General features: G+C 38.6%; 1 protein-coding gene across 1 annotated transcript in view; it reads right to left on the bottom strand.

Moving 5' to 3' along the window:
* Positions 1–27,963, bottom strand: part of LOC108364104 (alpha-(1,3)-fucosyltransferase C-like) — a 49,754-nt gene that overhangs the window by 20,667 nt on the left and 1,124 nt on the right. The gene's annotated exons all lie outside the window — the stretch shown is intronic.

Genomic DNA, 27,963 nt, shown 5'->3' with positions numbered 1-27,963 from the left:
CCCCCCCCTTGACCCTACATTTTTTGAAAACACGCCACCAACATCTATGTATGTACCTCTACATGTGAGTTTGTATTGATGTTTATATATTTACGCACATAAATATATTCCAGGCACGCTCCAAATTTTCATTTAATTTTTCCCACACTAAATGTATGTACTTGTACACACGAAAAACTGTACAGCTTTTTTCAATCCGATCTAATAAAACTCATTAGAAGTGCAATTTAATTAATTCTATCTACCGCAGGCATTATCGTGGCCATTAGGTGTAAATCAGATTAATTTACTAATTGATATTAAAATCTACTTACCAGCTAAACAAGTAGCAGCACTAAATTAATTGGTGTTTGCTTTATGTATTTTTGAATGTTCATTTTGTTTACATTCACACATCTGGTCAATGGAATATGTACGCCTGCGTTTTTGGTTTTAAATTTCGTGTAAACTTTTGTGGATAGCCATTTAATTGAATTTATTCGACGACTAGCAAATACCCGGTGTGCTTCGCTGCGCCTTGAAAGTATTTTTGCGTTGTCACTACATCCTAAACACTTTTAATTCCCAATTATTGTAGAGGAATGAAGAACAATATAAAACCTCTTGTCTGCATATCGAATATTTCGCAAAAATGAGTACCTACATACCTTTCAGCTCTTACCCATCTTCTATCTATACATATATCGTTACCCTTATCTAGAAAGACCTTATCTAATCTGATTTTTTTTTTACATAATGATAAGAAAATTTGATAGAATCAAACTCTTTAGCCCCACAAGTGTCTGTGTGTGGCTGAGTGGTTAGAGGTGCATAATACCGCCTCCATATAACCTAGGTTCGATCCATGGTACGGGCAACAGCTTAATTAGAAAAAGTGCTTTTTTTTTAGCAGCGCACATACGGGTATTTACATGAAAAACCCGTTCACCAATATTTTAAGACTTTTCTAAAAATAAAACAACATATTAAACTATTTTGGGAGTAAATTAACTAAAGTTTCATATATGTCTACAGATATATTACAAGCTAGACACAGCACTTTTTGAAATTTTTTTACTCAAAATCTGTCACATACGATACGTTTACTCGTCACGTAAAAACACATTTTTCGGATTATGAGATACGTGAACGTACTCCTCAGCCCAGTCAGCTTATACGAATGACGTATCACGTAATTTTCTTTCGTATAGTTTTCGATCCGTGAACGGATGTTACTATCCGAGCCCTAATTCTTGTTCAATTTCTTCGTCGTCTTGAGACAGAACAATAAAAATTATGAAACTCTAATAACGATAAATTCTGCTGTCCCTTATGAAAAAGCCTTTTTCTCTTTTTTTGATTGTGGCCGGTGTGAATGGAATGAAGACAAGACAAAGTACCTCCTGGAAACATATAAAGAGACCACGCGTTTCAGGACTAGGGATGGGTAAATTCGATATTCGAAGCTTCGATATTCGAATTTTGATCGAATTTTATCACCAAAATGGCGAATTTTTTAAATCGAACTTTGTGTGGCTAAAATTCGGATAAAATCGAATTTTTCTAGAAAAATCGAATTTCATCTTTATTTCCAAAAAAATCAACTCTTCAACTTTCTGACTAAATTTGCCATCACTGTGTGTGGCACTCCATTTGTCTTAGGGATGCAAGTAAAAAAATACATGTTTTTCCAACTGATGCATCGGGACGAAAAATCTGTGCCTAGAAGGAACTGTTATTCCAAACTCAAATTTAAAAAATTTATTGTAAAAAACTAGTTTTTTCGTTGATTTTTTACTTTACATGTTTAGAGGCTTTTACGTTGGTGGCATGAGGCTTTTGAGACTTCTAGTAAAATTTTCCGGAGAATAATTTTCTAGAATATATCAATCCTCTAACGGCCTTCCAAATTTGTTTTTTTTTTTGCGGGATTTCTGAAGTAAGGGTCAAAATGACCCTTTTAGGCGCGAGCTAATGTGTTAAAATGTTCTACAAAAATATTTCCCATGAAATGAGACATGAAAACTTTAGTAGGCCATGAAATAAAAATACGAGCTAACTTTTGCAAAATCCACCGAGTGTTTTATTACTGGATGGGTATACTTTTAGAAAATGTTTAAAATATCCGGGCTGGTTTCGGCTGTCCCACAGTGCAATTTGAGTGTAACTTTTTAGACAGCCCTTTCATTTGACACCTACCTCCTTTTTGAAAATCGAACGAACGATACAGATTTTATGACTTGGTGTTAAATATTTAACGCAAACATCTCCGAACTCGATTAAGAAGTTTCAATTAAAATTTTTTTTTTGGAAAATTCGATAAAATTCGAATTAAATCGAATTTGCACCACCAAATTTCGAATCGAATAATCGAATGGTTGGGCAATGTTCGAAATTCGGAGAAAATCGAATTTCAACCACCCACTTCCCATCCCTATTCAGGACACACGTCACTATTAGCAGTTATAACTTTGAAGTAGTGAAAGATTTTGTCTACCTAAGATCCAGCATAAATACCACCAATAACGTCAGCCTGGATATCAAGCGAATGATAACTCTTGAAAATAGGTCTACTTTGGGCTCGGTAGGCAATTGAAAAGCAGAGCCCTCGCGACGAACAAAAATTACGCTCTACAAGTCTCTGGCCATGCCCGTTGTTCCATATGGTGCAGAAACGTGGACGATGTCGAACAAGGATGAGAAGGCTTTGAGTGCTTTCGAAAGATGATGGGTATAGAAGAAAATGGAATGACGAACTTTTTAACGACATGGACATAGTTAAACGCACAAAAATACATCGATTGCGCTGGCTTGGACATGCTGCACGAATGGATGACGAAGCTCCGGTGAAAAAATGCTTCGACTCCGCACCCAACGAAAGCAAGGGCGCCCACGAACAAAATGGAATAACCAAGTGCAGAAGGACCTGTCCTGGACCGACAAATGGTTGCAGTGCCAAATAAGAAGAAGAAAAAGGAACTTAGGTGGGGGATTTGAACATAAATGAAGCCTGTTAATTATGTTCCTCTTACAGTCTTAGCGGGAAAATTTTCTTGAAAAATTGTCTCAGTATTGACGAAAGTTTTTATTTCGAGCTTCAGCTGCTTTTTATGAAAGTTGTCCGATCAGCAAGACGCGGCGTGACTACTAACTGAAGCTCCATGGTAGAGCACATTGGGAATAGAAGCTTAATGGGGTGCCAACTATATAGGCTTACGTACGATTCGGCTGTTTCTGTAAACTGGTATTTAAAAAACTTGGTTTCCTTTTAGTATATTCTCCCTGAGAAACCATACCTTAACTTTAGAAAGCCTCAGGATGATCTAGGCTTTTCTTTCGTCAAGCAGTGACCTGAATTAGGCTGTGGGCTTAAACTCTGGCCAACACCCCAAAATAAGAGAGAATGCATTTAAGAAGGGCTTGCGAACGGTCTTCTGAAATACAGAGAGATAGTTATTACCCATTTAAGGATCTTAATGTCAGCTTGACGATCTACAAGGGAGTCGTCATCGTTTAAAATATTGACTGCTGACTGAAGCTTGACTATGAGAGTTGCTGTAAGAAGATATTGCTATGAATTTTAATATGAATATGAATGTGAATATAATGATGAATATGTATACAAATATGAATTTGACTGTGAATATGAATACGGATAATAGATACTCTGCAATCGAGTAAACGATCTTATTTTGATGACCGTGTGGGTACATAAACTCAAAATTTTATAAATTCAGCCAGCGGGTAATTATGATTTCGCATACAACGGCCTACACAATCCTACTTCCATATATACATATGTAGTATGTACATAACTGCGTATAATTAAAAACAGTCAAGTACATAGCTTAACATAAATTAATTTCAAATTAATTTCACTTTTACTAAAGGCATGGACTTCAAGAGAGCATAGGCCGATTGGTGGCCACACCTTCACTCTGATGTGAATGAAAATGAATTCAATTTCTTTGTTGCCAATGTGGATACTTGTCACCTGACTAAATGCCAGCGATGTGCAATTGACAGGAATAGTAAAACAGATAGGATAACAAAAGGAGTAGTGGGAGGAAGCAGAAACCGGTAGTTACAGTAGAAGGTAGCATTTAAAGGCGAGGATATGTTTAAACCTCGAACATTAGCACTTACGCAGAGCATATGCGAAACAAACGCACGAGCAAATGTTTTGCCTTAAGCAGTGGGCGTCTGGCGACGGCGCACACCTATGCAGATAACATCTAACGAAATCGCACGTCAATGTCATTGCCACAGAAAACCAAAACAACACAACTAAACTGCATCATCAAACGCAATGCATCCAAAAAAAAAAAACGAAAGACGATACTAAACCCGCTCAAAGTAAAAAAAATGAGCAAGACGATGAAGTGACTTACGAACGCTGTACTACGCCGCGTCGTGTGACAAGCGGCCAATGAATGCCAGACAGCGCCCACTCACTTTGTGTGCACACACCCAGCAGGCGGCGATGTCGGCAATGCCACACGCACTCCTCAAATAGACGCATCAAAAAGCTGGAACAACATCGGGGCGCATGAGCTCGTGCCACAAGTTGTATAACTCGCATAATAAAAAAAAAAAACAGCAGCAATGCCCATGAATGGAGTGCAATTGTAGACAATGACCATTTAAAATGCCATTGAGCGTGTAATCGATCTGAAATTCGACGGTGGCTAGAAGCTGTAGCCGCAGATTCCAATGATTGTCTAGGGATGGGCATGTTATTTCGGGACCTAGTATTCAGATGAGTTATTTTGGCAGTACAGTCCTAAGAGATATCATTTCTTGATTCTCACTCTGATCAAAGGGTAAAGCCTTATTTTCTCTGCAGGAAACTTACACGACTCCATAGAGTTTAAGGAGATTCATCGCAGTCCCCCTGGGTTCCGTTTGGCTGGGAGGTCTGCCGTCTGGTATATTACTAGCGCCAAGTCTCTTAGGTCATTATGATGCCCATCCTTCGCTTAATTTCGACATATGTTGCTCACTAACCTTAAGGCGAGATTAAAGAATTCGACCCCAGGCAAAGGGCTTCCGTAGCCTATGAAATATTTCTTTTCACAATATCGCAAACTTATTTTAAAACTCTAGTCAGTATACGTATGTAAGTGGAATTTGCTTAGATTGTCCGGATCCAAGCCACATTCGTCAAAAAGCAGAATATTCAGAGAGAAAGAACTCAATTAATCAGTGTACCGTCGGTATTCCCCTTGAAAACCAGATGGTTGTCTTCGGGAGTCACAACAACTTTTGCCTTCTTGGTTATTTTAAGAAATCAAAATGCTCTCCAGACACCCAAGTCTTTGCACAGAAAGTTTGTAGCAGCATCAGACTTTCCTCCACCTTTTAAGTGTCCGCTTCTTCGTTTCATCCCTCAGATACCTTAGAATTTTTAGGAATAGATCATGTCAATTGCTAACTTATGCTCAAATGTGAACGTTTTCCACTCCATACTCTCTCTTACGAAATCCTCGGCAACCATTTCTACAACCAGGACGAAAGGGGTCTGGCCACAGCTGGGTATTAACGTCACGGCAAACAAATTCCCATGGTGAATAACTGGAAAATCCTGGCCTCGAACTCTCTTTCTCGACGCGCACAACCGCAATTGTCAACAAAGTAAAGAGCCGCAGAAAATTCCTCAATTCGGCAGTACTTTTGGCAAAGACAAAGAAACATTGTGACCAACATACCAGGCAATTGGCCTGCCGGTTAAAAACAATGCAACGCCAGTGTGTTCGCCGTGTACAATTAGGACACTGTGAATGAAGCTGCAGACATGCCACAATACAGCACACCTGACAACCACGGGATGTCTTCTGATGTCGCCAGAACATCACATCCCTAGTGAAGCCTAATTTCTCTCAGTAAGGGGCACAACATCATGTTCACCAAGCAGTTTCTAAGTAGGTGCTACAGACGGGAGCACCCGAACCGACATTTGAAACTGAGACTGAGACTGCACAGATGGGCTATTAACAGCATTTGCAGATATGTTGTTACCACCTACACAGACTCAAGTTGTATGAATGCCGTCATCAGTGCCCAATCAACGCCTGTGGACGAGAGTGGGCTTCAACTGCCAGAGAGACCCGAGTATTTTTGGCCCAACTCGTCTCTCAACATCGTCACTGAGTGTCCAACATGTGGACACCTCTTTTTATATGCACACTCAATCCAACTTAACTAACATCCCTCTGCCTATGGTTTGACCCCATCGAAACATCCAGCGCCTACCGTTAGTTGAGCCTGAGGATAATTAAGGACTAAGTAAGCCGTTACAACAACAACAACTACTACGCCTTTTATGTATTATTTATGAGTGGATACGGATACTGAAGACAACAACCACTTTACAACAACAACCACGTCTTTTAAGCATTACTTTTGAGTGGAAACGGAGGATAATTATGACAAAAATCGCCACAAAATGTAAAAATTGTAAAAAAGTCTCGTGATTATTTTTATATTTTTTCAAGATTTTTATTGTCTGGATTGTGTCTTGTCGGGATTATGTATAGTCGGGAATCGCTCGTGTCTGTATTATATCTGGTCGGGATTTGGTTGTGTCTGGAATATTTATGTTTGGTGGTTTGGCCGTGTCTGGATTATGTCTATCGGGATTTTGTATGTCGGGATTTCATTAGACACCCCTGTGAAGCTATTAGGATTTCCTAGCCCTCTTTCCGTAGGAAACTCAAAGAGATGCTGTTAATTTTAAATAAAAAAAACGTCCTTCCTTATAATGATTCTCACCGGCCACTGCCTAATTGGTTTATACACCATAAGTCTAGGTATGAACGCATCGGCTTATTGCTATAATAAAAAGAATTTAATAGAAGAAGAAAAACTGGAACAATCTTCATAACACCGCCCATTTGTGCAAAGCTTTGCAGAAATTTCATGGGTAGAAATAAGAGCGTTAATGTGCTCGTAACAACGGAAAGAATTGGCCACACCATTTGTTATGACAGGACCTTGGCCTATATGTGGAGCTATTTAAGAGCAACCTGATCTAACTTGGTGGTTAAATGGCCTCAATTGGATGAACGGGATTTAAATCGGGATTGACGACAACAGCGTTGATATGAAATAATTTGACTCCTGACTGATTTCAACTAAGTACAAGTATTTAAGCTAAACGCACAGTAAATCACGGGGTTTATCTGTTGACGATTGTCAGCGTGCGTTGTGAACTGCAGCAAGCAAGCGAGGCAATTTTATTAAAGCTGACCAACAATTTCTTACTTTCTTATACAAAAATATGCAGCATTTTGGTGCAATGCTAATCGGCCCTCCGCTTAAAGCTCAACTTATCCAAGTATGTAATATTAAAATTCTCCTCCTTTTAGTCTATGCATTCTCGCTCACATCTCAACTCTATGCGTTATCCGTTATCAACGTCACGTGATCTGTGACAATTGCACGCCGAGTGCATTACATCTTCCATGGAAAAAGGCGTTGATATCACTTGTCACCACACACATCCAACTCGTAAGCTTTTATGCACAACTGTGACAACATGAATGTCTGTATGTTGCAGTGTATGTACTTAGTATATATGTACTTACTTGTAGATACCAACGACAATACTGTGTGTTCACTCTGTCAACGCTGCATCGAATCTTTGGCTCATGAAATACTCATGCTAGTAACTATTAATGTAAGTATGTGCTCATTCATGGAATACCTTGTTATTAGCTTTGGTCCTTCCTAGCGCTTAGTCCACTTGATTCACTATGAAATAAAGTCGAAAAAAAAAATCCATTTAATTTCTTTGGATTATTACAAATGCATAAATTTGCTTCAAGTGTTTTGGATATGTTTGTAAATGGGTGCATACGTTTGCACAAATGATGTGCGCAGAACCCACATGTAGTCGCATCATTTGCATAAAACATTTTCTGAAAATTTTTAACATTCCAAAAGCGCACGTCTGCATTTCCACAGAAGTACCATTTACCGCAATCATTCGGCGTTTGTGTCTGGGTATTCGTCTGGAATAAATGATTTGGTAATATTTTCACCAACTATTTTGCTCTGTATGTAGTTTGTAAAAGACCACCACAAACTTCAGGAAAGCCTTAATTGAATTGTGGCCCTTTCATCGATTTATGGTGTGTCCATTATCCCACTGTCCGAGAGAAGCTTTAGTATTGAGCGTGAATCTCTGGATTTAACTACGCCTTCTGTTAGTAAATTTCCACCAAGGTGTCCTTTGCGTGTGTGCAACAGTGCATGACACCTTTCCAAGATGGGCTGTACAGTTTCGATATCCCTTCTGCGAAATAGGCATCGCTCCTGCGAATAAATTACCTATTTATTCAGGTGATTGGTCAGCCTGCAGAATCTTGTCAAAATTCCTGTTATCTGTCCCTAAAAATGCTTTAAAATGCCTTAGACCTGGTAGAATCTCTCAGCAGCGATTTATTTGGGTCTCTTTCTCCAATCGGGCCAGGGCAGAGAGTTCCACTTTTCCTATGCCACAGAAGGGCTTTAAGTCGATTAAAGAGATTGATGTCAGACCAAGAGTATTCAGCTTATCAAGGCACTGCATCACCAGTTTCGATGTTATCGGATGATATCTTATGATATCTTAGGGCCTTAATAGCCGCGTGGCTGTCAGTCAAGAACGCAATATTCTTATTTCGCTCGTTTCGCTTCATATTAAAGTACGCGCAACTTTTCTATAGCTAAAGTTTAAGCCCGGAAAATGGACATCTGCATAAATATTTTTCCCTAGGTCCCGAACATCTCAACCTCGGTCCAACTACACTTATCCTGGTACCTCCTTCAGTCAATGAGCCTGCAGTGTACCAAGCTATAATGTTTTGGTGTATCCTCTTATTGCTCAGATCAGTTTTAATTTTCTTTGTAAAGCTGAACTTCGAGAGCCTGTTACCCCTCGGTATTGCGATTTCAGCGCACTTCTTCATTTAAATAGCGATCTTCCAATAAATATGAAACCCTTGTACCCCAGCTATTTCTTGCTATGGAACTAGGAGTCAAAAATGATCTTACAGGTTTCTTGGCAGTTTTCAGTGATAGCAAAATATTCCAAAGCCGGATGAGCCACCTTTTAGGTGCGTCAGAGGGGATCTCTGCTAATTCACAGCCGACATGGCGCAACTACCTGACGTTGTGCAGATAGGCGATAAGCGTCATTCATCGAGCGGCAATCAGCAAATATACCAAGTTTTACTACGCGAATACCGTCATCAAAGTTGACACACCACCGATCGCAGAAGAAGAACTTCAGCTACCTTGATAGGCTCGTGTAATAAAACTAATGTGTGGATTCTGTAGCAGGGCGAACTCCAATTTTTTTCAAAATTCGAAGCCGGCATGCCCAATATGGCTTTTAAAGCTTTTTGAAACCCAACCCCTTAGTCACTTCACCAGTTAAGTCCACTCAGGTAACACTTTTTTTTATTTGACACGACTCACATTTTGTGGGTCTACCATTATTTGAGCTTGACAACAACTATTGGTAGACCAGCCAATCTGGGCAGGGCTTTGTGGAGTCGCTGCAGTTAACAATCAGCAACTGGAACTCGCCAATAAATTTGACTCTCTGTGGCTTATATCTAAATTGAATATGGCCTATGAATATCATAATTGGATTAGCCTTGTGAAGCTCCAAAGTGTCCAAATGCCGTTTTTAATCTATTCTAATGATTGTTATTAAGACCACTAAGTGGAAGATCTCTTAACTTTAATGAAAGTTAGCAATCTAAAATGACAGCTAACTGTTAAATTATATCGAATTTCATATGTAAATAAAAGCATTCAAGTATCAAGAAAGCTCGCCATGTTGTAAACAAAACATAATTTACTAAACTTGCATCTGATCATAGCATTTCAATTTAAAATTCTTAGATAACTTAATGGGAAAGTATCGTTCTTAAACTTAAGTAAAAGCTAATTTTCCATTGACACTAAATACCTACTCGTATCACAAAAGCAATAAAAAAGCACGACAAATGTAGATTTAAATTGTTTTGTCCCACTAAATTGTTTATATGTGTACATAAATAAGTAAACAAATGAAGGTGCATACAATTTAAAAGGCATATGTATATGGGGCGTTCCATGCCAAAACGGACGGGGTTCGCACTTCATGTGTTTGATTTGTTTAATACTTTTAGTGTTGATGCACGATTGAGAGAATATTATATCATTCTTGGTGTTGATGCATAAACATAAATAATAAATAAATATCAAATTTACAGCACAAAAACAAAAACAAATCGAGTTAATAGTTTTTCAAATACCTCGAGGACGGGGCGAAAAAAATCACTTATACACACATGAAACTTCTCTATGAAAAGAAATATTAAAAAAAAAACATTGTTTCTTTAAAAATTTTTCACATACAAATTAAAAAAAAAAATTAATTTTGAAAATATGCCATATCAAAAAAAAAATTGAAAAAATCACGATGTTCGATCTGAGTATTGCGCAATATTTAAGTGTAGTATTATGGAGTGCACTCGACAATAATTTGAGTTATGCATTTTTTTACACCGAAGTTGAGTAAAATGAGTGCATTTCAAATTTAAAAATTTTTGTAAACTTATTTAGAATTTTTCCGATTACGCAGTCTTGTAGCCCATTAAATTTTAGAATAACAAAGTGCAAGTTTTAAGCTACTGCATAATTGCGCTGATTTTTAATATTTTTTATGCTGACGGCTTTTTGCACTTTTTTCTTATGGAGCAAAATGCGCAAAACCGTTTTTAAAGAAAACTAAAAAAAAATTATCGTCAGTTTTGCAATCGCTCAAAACTTGGAATTTGTTATACCAAACTTTAATGGGCAACAAAACTGCATACTCAAAAAAATTCTAAAAAAAATTAAAAAAAAAAATTTAATTTGTAATGTTACATTTGTCATTTTACTAAACTTTGGTGTAAAAAAATCATAACCCAAATTATTGTAGAGTGCACCCATAATACCATACTTAAATATTGCGCAATACGCAGAGCTACCATTGTGAATTAAAAAAAGTTTTTTTCGAGATGGCAAATTTTCAAGAACTATTTTTTTTATCAAAAACTTTTGAATGCGAAAAATTTTTCGAGAAAAGAGTTTTTTTTTTAATATTTCTTCCGTCCGTTTTGGTATGGAACACCCCATATAAAAGTATCTCGACGTGTCTGTATGACTTTGAGGATGTCTTCGCTGTTTTCAAACGCCGCATTGCATCTCCATTACAGTCATTTGTTTTTCAAAGTCGTTTGATAAATTATGTTATTTGATCAATTGTTCAACTCGTCAGCATTTTGTTTGCATAGTTCCGTTTCAATGAATGAAAATATGCATCTGCACCATACACCTCGTATGCGGGTAACTTGAGACGCATTCAGCTTTCTAAAGACACCTCGGCAGGTTGGCTGTTCGGAACTTTTCTGTGCCTATTTGCATTGTAATGGCATCCATAAACACAAATAATAATCTAAAAACTAAAACACATAAAATAAGAAGAGAAAAACTAGTTGCAACCATTGGCGGCGCTTTAAAGTATTCACAATACAATTTTAAGTTTTTCATTCCCGGTGGAACGAGGACTATGGAAGAGCGTGAAGAGTATCGACTACATACTTATGCGCAGGCAAGCGCCAAACATCCATAGAAGCGTATCTAAGTATGTATGTGTGTTTCTACATCCATACATATATGCATGTAGAATGCAAGTGCATACATATGTTAGTTTGTATGTATGTACATTTCTGCTTTGTACAACACCGCTAACTAGACTTAAGAAAGGCTCTCGAGTGTTAAGGTGTTAAGTTTGTTTGTGTCTAAACTTCTGTAATATGTATTATTGACTTATTACATTCCGTTGCGCCTAATAGACACTTTGCCGAAATTGTTTAAGAAAAAGCTGTTTATCCAAAATTATGTTTGTTTATCGAACATTTGAATGAGAGATCGAGGAATTTATTCAGTAGCGCTTTCTTCTGATGCCATACAGTACTAATCAGACTTTTTCGACTTGAATAGTTTTAAATACTTAAGCACCTTGAGAGTTTTGGAAAATATGTCAGAATGATGTCATCATCTACAGAGAGTTGTTCGACTTACGGAAAGTACGCATCAGCCTTCAAGTACGGGTTACAACTCTTATCGAACATGTTGAGTAACAGACTGAAGCCCAACGTCAACGAACTGATTGGGCGTTATCAGTGCGGCTTTAGACCTGGTAAAGCCACCATAGACCTGTTATTTACTTTATGTCAAATCTTGTATAAGACTCGCGCGAAAAGGATCGACACTCACTATCCATTTTTCGACTTCAAAACCGCTTTCGACAACACTATTTAAAAGGAGTTGCATATACTTCGCGACGTCTGAATTTGGTATCTCCGCGAAACTGTTACGACTGTGTAAAATGGCGTTGAGCAATTCCACCAGCTCCGTCAGAACTGGGAACGTCTTCTCGGCGCCGTTTGCTACCAAAATAGATGGTTAGTGTCGATGATCTGCTCGCGCTTATTTTCCAAAATATGATATATGTTGAGTATCTGGTATACGGAGGATTATCAGGTCTAACCCCACAGAGATAAAATCCAATCAATTCGTTGACGGTAGGTCTTAGCCCTTTCACAAAATACGTTCGATAAGCTCTTGTAATCTAGATATGCTTAGAAGGCTGATCCATTGGTAGGTGGCTTGGGCAGAGCACACTTAAATGCCAGTCGTCAGCTCCTGGCCACCGCATATCAACTACAGCAGCTTTTTTGCTTTTTTGTTTTTTCTTATCTCGACATAGTCGGGTGGCGGTATATCGACTTCGTGGACTTGGACTGGTGGCTCTGTCACTTTGTTTGTTCTTACAGCAATTCGCTGTGGTTTTGAAACCTTTGTAAGTTTCCTAACTTTCTGATATAATTTTTGCCGTTTACCATGTCGTTGAGCATAACCAACTATTCACACTCCCGTATTTCGTTCTCTCTTCTCTTATTACCCCCCATATTGATCCTCTACAGGTCTCGTTGCGCTCGATCGCAGCGTGACCATGTAGATCAAAAGAAGTGCATTTCATCTGAGAATCTATTGCTCTGTTTGTGATGGGTTGTTTTTACTTTGCGTCTCCCCAGCCCAGTGCACAACCCCTATTTAAATCAGTAGTTCTGAACGCCTTACGTGTAATTCTTTCTTAGTATACCTTGCATATTAATAAAAACATGGCAATGTTTTTTTAGTATGTAAACTATGTACTTTGTAGTAGGTCGTTCTAGGCTTCGAAAAATTTGATATGAAAAACGAGTAAATGTACATACCCAGCTAGCAAAATTTCCAGAAACCTGTTACATATCCGTCAGACTCGTCGACAAAAAAATCTGAAAGCTTTATGATATCTGGCCGCTATCGGTTAGAGAAACATGTGGAGAGGTTGACAGGAAGTCTAACCGATACGTCTAGGGAAATTCTGATTTAATTACCAACGATTCTGACAGATACCTAACAGATGTCTGACCGAAAAATCCTGGGAAATAAGAATAATCAGACGTGTCTGTCCGAAATCGAACATAATTCTATCAGACATGTCAGATAAGGAAATAAATAAAATTCTCCAGACACTTCGCCCAGAAATCTGTAAGACTTGTCTAAATAGTCAACTTTTTATTCAAATATTTGTCCGACTTGTCTGATATCAGAAATTGTCTGGCAAATGCGCTACCTGGGTATTTGCAAAAAAAAAATGAAACAGTAGCATAAATACATATGTATATTAGGGTGGTTCAAAGAAAGTAAAGTCGCACTTTTAGTGCTCTGACCCCCTAGAATTGTTCTAAGGCAAAAAAATATCTATGCACTTGTTTTTTTTTTAATAAAAAAATATTTAGAAGTCGCTTAATACCCTCCAAGTTTCCCATGTAATTTATATGCGGGGAAAACAATTTCGTAGGTATATTTTTGGGGGACTCATAAAAAATGGTTAAATTAACAATTGGGTATTCTTTGAGGTCTACGAAATAAAGTTTTTCCCTTATAACATACATGGTAAACGTTGAACGCTTTGAACGAACTCTAAATATTTTTTTAATCTCAAAAAAAAAACAACAGCAGTATATATTTTTTCGATATAGAACAATCGTAGGGGGTCAGAGCTTTAAAATTCCAACTTTACTTTTCTCACATGCATTTTTGGACCACCTTAATTTACACACATACATATGTATGGATACCAATATTTGATATGGGCACACAAAATCTGTGATTTTACATGCAAAAAAGTAACTTTAAACAAAACAAAGGAGGCTTAATAGTGCTTAAGTCATTCCGTTTTACATAAATTTGGCAATGCGATATCTAACCGCAATGCAATACCGAACTAAATTTTTTATAGAAATTCACAATGATGAGATGCATACAAATGTATATTATATATATCTACATGAGCCACGTACATTCACATAAATATGTATGATATATACTCGTAAATAGATAAATATTCTAGCCTTTTAAATCTAAAATATAAATTCAATTGCGTTCTTGCTATCACTCAAATGATTGAAAAAGCTGTCGGCCAATATTTTAATTAATTTTAACATATGTTCGTATTTTCAAAGTTCCTTACAAATACATATAAGAGTGCGAGTATTGCACGAGTACTTTGTGTTTGTAACGAACTTTTTTTATAAGGGGAACAAGTACTTAAACCAAGCTCTACTCTGGGCAAGATATGAAAATTTCCAATGAGCACTCTTTTGAACAGTAAACTCGTGTGCCATGAGCCGAATGAAAATCACATTCTGTAAGTTGTTCGTCAGGCTCATTCTATTTTACTTATGTCGCAAAATCATGATGCGATCTCACGATGTCTGGTGATATTAGATCGAAAAAGATAAATAGGGCCAAAGGGCATATCCTCTACCTCCAAGTACTGACTTTTGATATCATTTGTATACTGAATTGAGGTATCTATCACTTGCGCGTAGGATCGATTGACGGCAGTCACGGATTTCATTTAAATATATTAGAGAAGCTTGTTGCAACTTCGAAATTAAAATGGAAGAGTTAAAACCCAAACAAATGACCCACTGTATNCCGTAGGATCGATTGACGGCAGTCACGGATTTCATTTAAATATATTAGAGAAGCTTTTCGCAAGTTCGAAATTAAAATGGAAGAGTTAAAACCCAAACAAATGACCCACTGTATTATGCATACACATGTGCATACGAGTGTAAGAAATGAAAGCAGCGTACAGTTGGCAAATAAAAGAAATATTTTCCTTTTATAACTCAAACTAAAATATTTCTGATATTAAATGAAAAGTGGAAAATTGAAATAGCGATACATCTAGTGTTATTCAATACATGCGGAGGAGAGTATGGTGCTGCATTATTTATCGTATTAGAAACTTTTTAATTTTATGGTTTAAAGTTATTTGAAGTCGTAAAAATATCGCTATTACGAAAAGTGTTGAGGATGCATGACAAGAATTCAAATAAATTGCTTGTTACGTTGAACTTACATACATATGTATGTATGTATATGTATGTTTACACTTATGTACTACGTTTTGGAATGTGAATGTGAAGTTGAATTGATGCAGTTTAAAATTAGTTTTTATTTGCGCCATTGGTAGATCTTTTCTAAGTCGTGGTTATCAAATGCGGAGAATAGCACCTCATATAATTGAAGAATAGCCTGAACCCAGTGCTTAGCAGTTACACAAGAGATGATCTACCGTTTTTCCTCTGATAACTTACAGCGTTGGCGCTTCGTAATACCACTGCAACGGTAACTGCTAGGTTAAAGCAAGAATCACTACGTGAGGAGAACGAAGTTTCACAGGCGGCAAATTTCTAGTCCCGGACAATACAGAAAGTACGAACCCAAATAGCTGGGCCGCACGCTAGCCAAAGCTGGGCAGAAGGACTCGTCGACCTTCATGCAGCTACGACAGAAGAGGTCTGGTGTGATATTTAATTTTGCCGCATGAACCCCGATAGGACAGTGGCCTGTCAGCACCCCCACTAAAATCGAAAGATCCGGATCACTAGATCTTCCCCGATACACCCTCGGCCAGAATGACCTCGCAGTATCACATCCCTGGTTTTCCCCAGCACTCGAGGGCACTCCCACTCTTTTTTTCCTGGAGATACTAGCTCTGGCAAATTCTTCAGCAGTTTCCTGCGATATCATTATGGATATACATACATATCGCTACCTTAATATAGAAAGGAAAGTTGGAAAGTCTGCCTATTAATCACTAAAAACACATTGGTTTTTAAAAATAAGTACTACAGCATAAAATCAGTTATATTCTTAAGCAGAAACAGCCCTCAAAAGAAGTTCCCAGCAAAAGGACTTGATTTTCTATGAAGTTTTTTCATCACCCCATAAAGAAACTAAAATTTTAGATAGAGCATATCTATATTAAGGTAACGATACATTGTACATAATTCGGCACCACAGTTTTCTTTCAAACCCACGAGTGACTAAGCATGCTTTAAAGTGCCATCAAAGCATAACTTAAGAAAGTTTTTTATATGGCAATTGAGAAGTGCATTGGCAAAAATTTCACATATTTCATAAAGGAAATTTTTGCTTGATGCTACCCCACGTCTCCACCTTCAACATGTGCTGTTATAAAATCTGTGTTAAGGTAGAAATGTCAGGTGGAGACCGCAAATTTCCACTGTTAAACCATATCTGTCTTGCCGAATTTCTTACCATCGCTGTCTTAACATTAGCTGTCATTTCGTAGTTTGACAACTCAGTTTTCATTTTACCTCGCCATCTACATCTCAGTGGACTGATGCCATTTTGAAAATGATGTGCTAAGACAGCAATTTGCCCACACTGGAAAACGGGACAAAGCTAAAACAGGAATTTGACAGATGTTAAGACACATTTAGTAAAAATTCGGAGAAGTCGGGTTAGTAGTCGCCTAAACATCCCGGCGACTTGGTCGTCTAGTGAATGTATCATAAACAGCGAATATTCGTCTCGAAGGATATGTTTGCGGCCCGCAAATATGTTTCGAAAGCAAAGCAAACCAATGCAAAAACGTTTGATTTGTTTGGATATTCGTACAAACTTTTGTACCGCCTAAAGGTAACGATAGTAGAGCTTTTTTGAAAAAAATTTTCATCTAATAACGTAAAGACGTTTTCGTAAGCAGATCTTTCAACTACTTAGTCTTTCCAAAGACAGAAAAGAGTTGTCAAGATAGTTGCCAGAAATGATAATTGTCTTACGAAAAACTGCGGTGAGTTGAAAGACGGTTGCCAGAATTTCCCTTTAAAATGGTTTCAGTACCTAACACCAACATTTAAATCCAGAGTATTTTTCACTAACCATATTCACTCAGAGTGGTGCGTTATCTGCTGAAATAAGGTCCATGTAAACTTCAGATGGACGGACCAAATTCGGACATTAAGGCAGGCGAAGATTAGCGTGTTCGCTAGCAAAGAGTGCTTGGTGATTGCTTTGTCGATATTTTCGATCAATTTTTTAAGGCGGCTAGTCTCAATCATCAGTGGTGGTATTACTGAGATCATAAGGAAGGTATTTACAAGAATAATTCAACATAATAATTACATAACACATAATACCCTCTGCAACACTCAAATTTTTTAAGGCTCCCGCAATTGCTTGGCAATAAATTGCATGCGACATTTGTTAAAAAAAAACAATAATTCTTTCTCACCAAATGTCACAACGCAAATACAAAGCATCCATACTTGGTAGCACACAATTTTTAATAATAAATCTACTTTATGGCTTACGCAATGTCATCAATTGCATTTTATTTATCAGCAGCAAATGAGGAAAATCCGCAGAAGCAACAACGGCAGCAACATTAATAAAAAACAAAAAAAAAACACAAACGCCCGAAGGGAATTACCAGCAGTGACACGGGAGCTGTGGCACGGGCAGTGCAGCAACAATGCTTCGGGGGCGGCAACTGATGCCATCAGAGATGCTCAAATCAACGAAACCAATAACAACAACTGCAGGTTTACTAGAATAAAATATAATTTTATGACGCGCGCATCACTGCCGAAAATGGGCAGCAGCAGTCAAAATAAAAATTTTATATCTATTTACAACACAAGTCAAACTGTCGGTCATAACTATGTATGTATGTGTATATAGCAACGTCTAATGCCACATATGGCTCTGCGGTACGACATGATTCAGCATATTTTCAAGTCGACGTAGCAAATCCTGAAAGTGACGCGCTTTGACGCGTCGCAGCATACATCCGTCTATCCGCTCGTTCACGCATCCAACCATTTAAATGTTTTGGCATTTGCTCTGCCGCATGACATGCTGCTCGTAAAAATCACAAATTTGCCTTCAGAATGATTAATTGCACGCAATGGCGTTGACAGTCTGTAGCCGGCACGTCGCAGTCACAGTGGCAGCATTAGGTGCAGACAAAGCCACAACCACAGGCGGAATTTTGGCTTAAACCACTCAGCATTAAAAGTGCAAAAGGAGTGTCCTTCATTTTTTTAAAGGCTCCGTTATGCATACTTGGCATGGCTTGAGAGCTGTCACATAAGAAATCTGTTAAATGAGCCTCGCGTGTAATCGGTTATCGAACGCACAGCACTACATACGTAGAAGTCTGTTGGTTTTTGATTTCTACGTAAAAATGGTATAGCAGTGCATGCAATGCCAAGTATGCATAACAGAGCCTTAAGAGTATCTATGCAGAGTAAAAGAAGTTTCTCAGCTGTTGCTGAATCGAAAGTGAGATCATCCGAGGAGAAGAATATGTTAAGGGGCTCCGTGAAATGTAAATGTTTTGGCTAGCCGATTTCTCAGTCGATATTCCAGCCGGCAGAAATCGACCAGTGTAAAGGCAGCTTAAGCCTCCTATCGCTCCACAGTACTTACCGTGTTCTATACTTACTCATTCAGTAATCATCATTCGAAAAAGAACACCAATTGGGATACCAAAATGATTCCGGTCCTACAAAGAAAGTTTGGTTTGCCTTACTTCTCGATCCAGTTGATCGGCGACCTCATAATTTTCAAGACCGCAGTAGGCTGGTACTTACCAGAGTCTTGAACAAGATCGGATTTGATTATCCTGGAGAAGAGAGACTGGATGGCTCACTTGAAAAAAAAACACTAAAGGGTGTCCCTTAAACGCTTTCCAAGGTTGGAAGGCACAAAGAGCAATCTCCTTAGACTCTAAAAAACTTTCGACCTTACTAACTAAATATTATGTTTGAGTCGAATCCGTTGAAGCCCGTTTGAAACAAGCCAATTTGTGTCAGGAATTTATAAACTCAGAATTTTTTTGTAATATTTGCGCGCTGGAAAATATTGCCAAATATTACAAAAAAGGAAGCAAAAAATGCTTTTCACAACAGTTGCTGAAATGCATAAAAAGCAGAACCCTTTTATTTTTTTCCCCATTTATTAACAAAAAACGGAAATTTCCAAAAACAAAAAATTCGCAGCCTATCCAAAAAGAGAAAATAAAAGCGTGCGATAACAGTTGGCGCGTTACACCCGCAGGCCGGTGATGAGAATTCGATACAATCAGCGATCAAGTGTGCCACGTGTTATACATAAATAACTCGCAACTACTTGCTCTAGCCTTAAGTTTGAAAGCGAGCGATCCGCAAAGACTTAACGAAAGGACGAGAGCAAAAAAAAAAAAACAACACAGAGCCGTAAACAATAACTGTTCATAAGCATATGCTGCTCTCCTCGAGTCTGTTACGGGTATAAATATTTTAAATTAAATCTATTTATTGGAGAAAGAACACACTTTTGCAAACAGAGGAAGGAAACGCAATACAACTACATATCTATATAGGAAATATGTACATATGTATATATTTTGAGGATATAGTGAAAAAATTAAGCAACAAAGTAACATAGCGTTATGAGTAATGTGCGTAATTGTAAACAGTTACGCTTTGTTGCCTTAACGTTTATCATGCGCAGACATCTGAACAGACAGACACAAGTGGACGAAATGAGCTAAATACACCGAGCACCAAACGTTTGCTCCACATTTTTTTTATTCAGCGCAATCAAGGAGGAATGGCAGAATATGCTGCCACATTCTGCTAGCTGCTGCTGTGGATTGCTAAGGAACCCTAGAGGCGGTGACACATCTTGTTAAACCGCAACTTGTCCGCCTCCGCCTCTAACCAGCGGTTCCACCACCATACGTTTTATGTGTGTTTTTCGGTGTCTCCCTCGCCCTGGGCTTGCGGTTGTGGTAGCGCAACGCGATTGCCGATAGCGATGTACGTGGATCAGCCATATGTATGTAAAGTGTATGTACAATTGCGATCAAACAATTGGCAGAGAGGGAGCATCAAAGGCGAATGTATTCCGGAAAGCGTTGTTAGGATAATGTTTTCATTTTTGGGAATGACATGTTTTTCGCACGCTGTTAGAATACGAAGAAGTAACCGAAATCAGCAAAAAAAATTTAATCCAAAAATACTTTCATCAAATTACAACATTTCTTCTCAATATGGATTTCAAACAAAGTAGATAAGAACTCTATGTGGAGATGAGTGAATGTGATCCAACTGCGGCCATATTTAACCATTTCCATCTGTATGCAATGCCTATGGGGTATCCTGTAAAAAGTTTAATGTATGCGGAAGTCTTTAGTAAGGTCAATTGACTGTTTGGATCCTCTTAGATTAGCATTTTGTCTAACGAAGCACTCATTCTTTCTTCCTGAGCTCTTCTTTGATGATATGTCGGTCTTCCTCAAGGAAGAGCTTGAAGCATAACGAAGTGGTGCTTAGGTTAGATACAGTTAGAAGTGGAAGGTGTCATTGCTCTTATTGTTCATTGTGAGACTGAAAAAGCGTGCAATTGCTGGCTTATGGCGATGACATCGATATCATAGGTAACAAAAACCGTGAAGTCTGCTCTGCCTTTTCCAAGTTGGATAAGGAAGCAAAGCGAATGGGTCTGGTGGTAAACGAGGACAAGACGAAGTATCTCCTGTCAACAAACAAACAGTCAGCACATTTGCGCCTTGGCACCCACCTCAGTTTTCAGTTAAAATTTCGAAAGGTAGAGAATTTCGTTTACTTGGGTACCAGCATTAATACCGATAATAATGTCAGCATTGAAATCCAACGCAGAATCACACTTGCCAACAAGTGCTACTTTGGGCTGGGTAGGCAATTCAGCAGTAAAGTCATCTCTCGACGTACGAAAACCACGCTGTATAAGTCACTCATCATGCCCGTGCTGGTATATGGCGCAGAAGCATGGACAATGACAACATCCGATGAGGCGGCTCTTGGAGTGTTTGAGAGAAAGATTTTGCGGAAGATTTACGGGCCTTTACGCGTTGGCGACGGCGAGTACCGCAGACGATGGAACGATGAGCTGTATGAGCTTTACAACGATATGGACATAGTGCAGCGAATTAAAATACAGCTGCTCAGCTGGCTTGGCCATATCGTTCGATTGGACTCCAACACACCAGCTCTGAAAGTGTTCAACTCGAAACCCGCTGATGGTAGCAGAGGAGGAGGGAGGCCCCACTGCGTTAGAAAGCTCAGGTGGAGAAGGACTTGGCTTCACTTGGCATTTCCAATTGGCGACAGTTGGCCCAGAACAGAAACGGCAGGCGTTCTTTGTTGAACTCGGCTAAAATCGCTTAGGCGGTTACAGCGCAAAATAAGAAGAATGTGACAGTTTGGCTGAAGTCGCTACATTCACTCCTCAATGAAGATTGTAACACTTAGGGGTCGCTGAAAACATTCGTATTCCGTACATGCCACCTTCACCTGCTCTTTCGGATCGATCGAAAAGCGAAGAAGCTTCGTTTTATAATATTAAGACACATTTACCATATATGTATGTATTTCCGGCTGCTATAATTTTGCCCGCAATTGTATAAACTGAACCACTTCCACCTTAGCGTCATCTGCTGCTAAGGTGCTGATCGCTGCTCGATAGCTGTCGGCAGTTAATAGCAGCAGCAGCAGCAGCAGCAGCAGCAGTGGATGTCGGCAACCATCACTCTCACTGCTGCAATTCACCAACAATTGTTCGCAAACAGCGATAAAAAAAAGCATGAAAAAAGCCCAGCGAAGTAGCCAAGCAGCTCCCCTCGCAGTTGTGAAGCGGCGTAGAGACTGTCGCGACGCGCTCACGACCACAATTTATTGCATTTTTGGCACATTTGCAACAAATAGAGGTGCGCATTTTAAATTTTGCGTTTTTAGTTTTGTTGTTTAACTACCCTTCTCCAAAATTTTCGGCTCTTAGCAGGAATGTTTGTAGATCGAAAATTAAGATCAGCTTCCTGACGCGTGCCCATATGGCGCGCTGCCAATTTTTGCATACTCTTTTTTCGCTTGCCAGTTTGTTTGCGTTTAAGTACTCGAACTGTAGCCTGCTGTTAGAATTGTGGTGTGGCATTCAAGCAACTGACACTGTTACTCGTACTACGTGTGTTTAAGGTAGCGGTATATGTGCGGCGGCTGCAAGGATACTAATTGTGTTGCGTATGTTTGTGTGCGTGGCGTTAATTTGCTATAGATGCGTGCCAACTCAGCGCACATCCTTTCAACGCATCCTTCCGTCTGTTTTTTCATTTACTGTTACACACTGCTAATGGTCGACGCAGCTTGCGCTCGCTCTTCAGCACACATCTGCTCGGCTTGTGCTACGCCAGCAACTACTGTACTATCGAATTAAAGAGCTGTAAATCTAATTTTTTTGACAAGCGTCATACTAATTTTAACCCAGATTAACGTTCGCTTGATAAGTGTAAATCGGAAATTTCGTGGCATGCGTGCAGCTTGCCACTTGGCGGCTGAGCTGTGGGCATTCATGCGCATGCGCGTGTCCCAAGTGGACCATAACAGTGAATTAAAGCAAATAACACGATGCGGAACAAGTAAACAATATTGTATGTAAGTGTATTGAAGTGCATATGCTAAAGTCAAAGGGCCCTATGATGTGCAGCAAAGAGCAAAGGTGCAGCTGGGGAGCACGACAAAATTTAAATCATAATGNTTGTGTGCGTGGCGTTAATTTGCTATAGATGCGTGCCAACTCAGCGCACATCCTTTCAACGCATCCTTCCGTCTATTTTTTCATTTACTGTTATACACTGCTAATGGTCGGCGCAGCTTGCGCTCGCTCTTCAACACACATCTGCTCTGCTTGTGCTATGCCAGCAACTACTGTACTATCGAATTAAAGAGCTGTAAATCTAATTTTTTTGACAAGCGTCATACTAATTTTAACCCAGATTAACGTTCGCTTGATAAGTGTAAATCGGAAATTTCGTGGCATGCGTGCAGCTTGCCACTTGGCGGCTGAGCTGTGGGCATTCATGCGCATGCGCGTGTCCCAAGTGGACCATAACAGTGAATTAAAGCAAATAACACGATGCGGAACAAGTAAACAATATTGTATGTAAGTGTATTGAAGTGCATATGCTTAAGTCAAAGGGCCCTATGATGTGCAGCAAAGAGCAAAGGTGCAGCTGGGGAGCACGACAAAATTTAAATCATAATGCATGGCATCAGTTGACAAACGAAAAAAAAACAAGGCAAACAAAACATGTCAATGCCTAATTTATGTATGTAAATGCATAAATGTATACAGTACGTATGCTAAGAAAACATTGGCGAGTTGAAAGGACCTCACCTCAACGCGTGTAAGAATCGCTTCAATGCTAGTGCGGTGAAAGGGTCGCCAATCAGCGCCACAGCAAATCACTTTCGTGTTCAGCTGCCGTTTAATCTTTTGAATTCATTTTTACGTGCATATGTACATATGTACATATATATATACAAAAGTACATACCTTATGTACATATGTAAAATTTCAAAATAAATATATCCATACAGGGGTGGAGATTTAAAAAATTTTATCAAAAAAATTAAAAGTAGAGACTGTCCTTACTTAAATTACAAGTTAATTACGGACCAAGTTATACACCAGCGTTTATACGAGTTTCATCCACGGGAAGCGTAGTTCCATGCGCAGAAGAGCACGCAAGTGATAAAAGATTTCGCTTGTCATTCACCAGGGAGAGGCCAGAAACGATTATTTTGCGCACGGTCCCAGCAAACCTAGTACCCTCTGGATCAGGGTTGCCACTGACGGAAAGAAATAATCATGCTAATGGTATCTGCTCGGTTTCCTTCAACCAAAAGCGAAAATTATGAAAGTGAGGGCAACAACGAAACTTAATCATTTGAAAAAACTACAACTGAAAAAAATATTTCTTTTTTAATTCAAAATATTTTTACAGTAATTTTTTTCATTTTTTTTTTTTTTGTAAAAGAATATTATTTGCGCTTTAATCAAAATCATAAAAATAAATTTGCGCCAAAATTTCGAACCACCACCACCATTTTGCCACCAAACTTCTTTTTTTTTTTTAATTTAACATTAATTTAATTTAATGCGTAATTACATGTCTGTTAATTTTTTACTTTTATTAAAAGAATCATTTAAAATATTTAGGCAATGAAAAGCTCCTGAGGATTCCAGTAAAATGATTTTTGCATAGGACATAATATGTTCGCCTTTTATCGATGAAGTGTGCATTAAAGCCTTCGAAAATGAATGCAACTAAGTAGACTATACTTTTAGAAAGAAATTTGTAATCAGCTTTATCATGAGTTTCATTTTCCCCAAACCGGGCACTTTTAATTTTTTGGCTTCCATGTACGTATTTACTATGGGCGAATAAAAAATTTTCGGGTGAATTTTTTTCGGGCGAAACTCAGGATAAGGCAGAATATAAAGATAACTACGAAAAATATAGCCAAAACACAAAATTTTAAAGTTCACACAAATTACTTTGACAAAAATTTACCAAAATGAAAACCAATTTACCTTTTTACCAACCTAAATTTTTTCTACCAATTTTGGTAATAATTTACCAGACTTTTCCGGAGCTCAAAGTAGTATCTAGCAACAAGTTCTAGTTTTGAAGATCCTTCTAGCTACGTGGCTGTCTCAAAAAAGGGAAACCAAGCATCCAACTTTCACTCGGATCTAGTGCTGTATAGCTCAGCACTGAACAGAATTATCTATCTGACCCGCAGCAGTGGGCCACACGCTCAGAATCATTTCCAATTAAATGTGAATAACTAACTCCGAACTGACTCTTCAGAACAAAACTCTACCTACCTCTGGACGCACATCATGGAACAAAACCTACCGGCTGGATAAAAAAAAATAGATTCCGTAAAGCGGTATCTGACTAAGAAACCACGAGCATTAACACGATTTTAAATATTGACGAACAAAGAGAAACCAAAGGATGACAGAAAATCGTTCCACAAGAGACCATATATCGCCTACTCTTCTTCTTGCTTAGAATAGTTCTCTCGAAAGCACCCAAAGCCTTCTCATATTTCTTTGCCATATAAAAGGACGGGCATGATGAGAGCTTTAAAAATCGCCTACGTCAATATGAGGAGCGAGGGCGGGACTGAAATCTATAGCTTTACAACCGCCTTCCCTGCGACAACTAACGAAAGGTTTCCAAAAATGTTCACATTCCTGTGACATAAAGCACGACGACCTGGTCTTATAACTCCAGATGTACTTTACCTAGGGAGAAAACTTTTGAGCCGTGCTGAATGGTAACAAAGCTGAAGTCAGTGAAGAAGATGAACCAGAGCCCCTCGTCAAGGCCGATGGACGCTGACTCTGACTAAGATACAGAACATAACCGCTAATTTCTGACAAATTCTGACATATTCTGGTTATACGAACATCTTTGGCCTACTTAAAATTGGGTGGTGAACGAGCGCAAAAAAAATTATCTTCTATTATCAAACTAGTAGTCAGCGGGTCCGCATCTAGAGACCTCATTACCATTGAGAGTTATAATATCGAAATTTTAGTGGGAACCAACAGAAGCCTGGACGATAAAAACATCTGATGAGGCGGCGTTTAGAGTGTTCGAAAGAAACATTCTGAGAAAGGTGCACGGAAACGATAAGCTACTTAATGACATATACCTTGTTTTTACCGACTCATAAAGCCCTTTGATTCAGTTCGCTGTGATTAAAAACGGATGCATAAACCAAATTTCAATACGCACAGAAATTCAAAAGTGTATTCACTCGATTTTGTTTTCAAATCGGTTTTTTATTTCTCATATCGGTTAGAACACAGGTATAATCACATCACTTATTTGAGGCGAAGTGAAAAAAGGCTGGTTTTCCTTATAAAGCGCGTTTTAAATTTTAATTATTATTACATATAACAAATTTAAATTATAGTTCGCTTCCATTTCGGTTAATCGCGCAAATCAATTATTAGAGAAATATCGAAGGAAAACAATAAATTTTTTATACTTTTGCATTCGGTTTCAGCCAGTGCGCTGTAAAGACATACATATGGGTTGAGTCAAATCGGTTTTTTTTTGTTAATGCGGATCTTGCGTAGCTATAAACAAGGTAATAGACTTAATGCAGCGAACTAAAATACAACGTTAAGAAGTTCTAGCCAAACGCTTATCGTACAAATTTAAAAATATACTGAGACTTACCCCGGAAGGAAATTTCCAACTTCGATGCGTGATATCGGTGCTCAACCCAAATGCGTGTCTTATCAGTCAATTTGTTAATTTTTATTATTCAGCGCGTTTCTTTTTTGAATGTTTGTGAATTTTTGGACCGAGATAACCTTAAAGGTATAGCATATATAACGGGTGATTTTTTAAGAGCTTGATAACTTTTTTTTAAAAAAAAAACGCATAAAATTTGCAAATCTCATCGGTTCTTTATTTGAAACGTTAGATTGGTCCATGACATTTACTTTTTGAAGATAATTTCATTTAAATGTTGACCGCGGCTGCGTCTTAGGTGGTCCATTCGGAAAGTCCAATTTTGGGCAACTTTTTCGAGCATTTCGGCCGGAATAGCCCGAATTTCTTCGGAAATGTTGTCTTCCAAAGCTGGAATAGTTGCTGGCTTATTTCTGTAGACTTTAGACTTGACGTAGCCCCACAAAAAATAGTCTAAAGGCGTCAAATCGCATGATCTTGGTGGCCAACTTACCGGTCCATTTCTTGAGATGAATTGTTCTCCGAAGTTTTCCCTCAAAATGGCCATAGAATCGCGAGCTGTGTGGCATGTAGCGCCATCTTGTTGAAACCACATGTCAACCAAGTTCAGTTCTTCCATTTTTGGCAACAAAAAGTTTGTTAGCATCGAACGATAGCGATCGCCATTCACCGTAACGTTGCGTCCAACAGCATCTTTGAAAAAATACGGTCCAATGATTCCACCAGCGTACAAACCACACCAAACAGTGCATTTTTCGGGATGCATGGGCAGTTCTTGAACGGCTTCTGGTTGCTCTTCACTCCAAATGCGGCAATTTTGCTTATTTACGAAGCCATTCAACCAGAAATGAGCCTCATCGCTGAACAAAATTTGTCGATAAAAAAGCGGATTTTCTGCCAACTTTTCTAGGGCCCATTCACTGAAAATTCGACGTTGTGGCAGATCGTTCGGCTTCAGTTCTTGCACGAGCTGTATTTTATACGGTTTTACACCAAGATCTTTGCGTAAAATCTTCCATGTGGTCGAATAACACAAACCCAATTGCTGCGAACGGCGACGAATCGACATTTCACGGTCTTCAGCAACACTCTCAGAAACAGACGCAATATTCTCTTCTGTACGCACTGTACGCATTCGTGTGGTTGGTTTAATGTCCAATAAAGTAAACTGAGTGCGAAACTTGGTCACAATCGCATTAATTGTTTGCTCACTTGGTCGATTATGTAGACCATAAATCGGACGTAAAGCGCGAAACACATTTCGAACCGAACACTGATTTTGGTAATAAAATTCAATGATTTGCAAGCGTTGCTCGTTAGTAAGTCTATTCATGATGAAATGTCAAAGCATACTGAGCATCTTTCTCTTTGACACCATGTCTGAAATCCCACGTGATCTGTCAAATACTAATGCATGAAAATCCTAACCTCAAAAAAATCACCCGTTA

Source organism: Rhagoletis zephyria, unplaced genomic scaffold (assembly GCF_001687245.7).
Source record: "Rhagoletis zephyria isolate East Lansing unplaced genomic scaffold, Rhagoletis_zephyria_1.1 Rzeph_scaffold_01461, whole genome shotgun sequence".
NCBI lineage: Eukaryota > Metazoa > Arthropoda > Insecta > Diptera > Tephritidae > Rhagoletis > Rhagoletis zephyria.
Note: the sequence above shows the minus strand (reverse complement) of the source record. Positions and strands in the feature narration are given on the sequence as shown.